The sequence below is a fragment of the Mus caroli genome, chromosome 9 (genome assembly GCF_900094665.2).
Source record: "Mus caroli chromosome 9, CAROLI_EIJ_v1.1, whole genome shotgun sequence".
Classification (NCBI taxonomy): domain Eukaryota; kingdom Metazoa; phylum Chordata; class Mammalia; order Rodentia; family Muridae; genus Mus; species Mus caroli.
In genome coordinates, this window is record NC_034578.1 from 23,554,831 (window position 1) to 23,556,827 (window position 1,997).

Consider the following 1,997-nt stretch of genomic DNA (forward strand, 5'->3'; position numbering starts at 1 on the left):
CATATTGTTTGTTTACCAGTTAGGCCACGTAGGCACAGTGGAAACAGGGACGGCTTCCCACAGAATATATTTGTAAAAGTTACATTAAATTCTTTGCTAAAGTTGGCACCACATAAAGGTGTCCTCATACCAGCTTTTGAAGTCTGTTTTCTCCAATTATTTCTTACCTAGTAATTTTTTATAGTCTGGTATCTATCATAGAGACTGATTTGCTAGTATATTCCTCTAACAAGTGGCCCAATTATTGACCAACAGCTTTTGTTTTTCAATGATGAGAACCAAGACCTGGCCTGTACTATATAGGTCTTCTCCTGTAGATCCACAGCCCCACCCTCTGAGTCACTGTGCTGAACTTATGCCTTACTGGGAGTAGTTTATGGGAAGTGAAGATGTTTCCAAAGTCCTTTTGTCTTGGTCTTTACTTCCTTGCTCCCTTTCCATCTCCCCATCTCCCTTCCTCTTCTTCCCTCTTTTCCTTTCTGTTTTTTTTTTTTTTTTAACTATTGTTTTAGGTTAGCATACAAACTCACATGCTTCATCATGGCACCACCATTCATATGAGCCAATACACTTCGTAGTTACTTGTGCTCCTCCTCCACTTCCCTCTCCCATGCTCCTCCCGTCTTCTAGATCATTCCATCCTTCTCCCACTCGGTCTGCCTTCGTATCATATGTACTCTATTACCCTCTCTATTTTTCACCCAGCTAAAGATTTTCCTTGCAAGTCTCATTTTTTTTATGACTAAATAATATTCCCTTGTGTTGATGAGCCATAATATCTTTGTTCATTTATCTCTTGATGAATGATATACTGGTTCTGCTTTCTAGCTGTTATGACCCGTGACAGCAATGAATTTGAAGGTTATGTCAGGTTAGAGTCTTTGGGAGTAATGCCCCAAAATAGTATGTCTGGGTCTTCTATAGTGTGGTAGGTACTTCTATTTCCAGTTTTTGATGTAGCCCCCATCTTGATTCCAACATCAAGCACATCACTATGATGTACACTAATGATGGTGTTCGTCTCACACCAGCATTGGGAAAGGTCCATCTGTGCCCACATCCTCACAGCTTTTGCTGCTATTTGTTTTCTTGCTGATAGCCTTTGCAACTGGAGTAAGATGCATGTGAAGGAATTTAATTTGCATTTCTGTGGCAGCTGAAGATGCTGACCTCTTTTAAAAATGCTTTGTGGCCATTTCTAATTCTTCTTTGGAGATTTATTAAACATATGCATACAATAGCAATTAATGACAGAAGAGGCTATCAGTTTGAAGGAGAATAAAGAAGGGTAGGTGGTGGTGGGGGGCTTGGAGGAAAGAGGAAGGGAGAAATGTTGCAATTATGTTATAATATGTAAAATAAAAGAATAAGCCAATTTAAAATGGACCAAAACCTTAATATGAAATCAGAAACTTTGAAACTGCTAGGGAAAAAAAACACCGAAAATACAGGCAAGGATTTTATAAAAAGAGCTCCAGTATTACAAGAAATAATGTAAAGGGATGACAAATGGAACTACATGACATTAAAAAGCTTCAGCATGGCAGAGGTGAAGCCACCAGTGTGAAGATCCAGAATGAAAGAAATGGAAGCCAAGCTAGCTACACAGAAGAGGCAATTAGGATCGGGACAATACAAAAAAATTTCAAAACGGAAACACCAAAAGACCAAATCATCCGGTCCTAAATGGACCTGTTTAAGCTGTGTACATTTCATTTTTGCTCTGTTCTAAATGCATGCTTCCATTTATATAGTATTATGAGATGATGACATTTTAGGAATGTATTTAGAAATTTGGGACTTTGGTCATTGCTAGCTTTTAAAGTATCCCCTTAATGATTCTCTATATTTCATTGGAATTTATGGTAACCTTTTATTTATCTTGAATTCTCTTGATTTTGATCTTCTCCTTCTCCTTCTCCTTCTCCTTCTCCTTCTCCTTCTCCTTCTCCTTCTCCTTCTCCTTCTCCTTCTCCTTCTCCTTCTCCTTCTCCTTC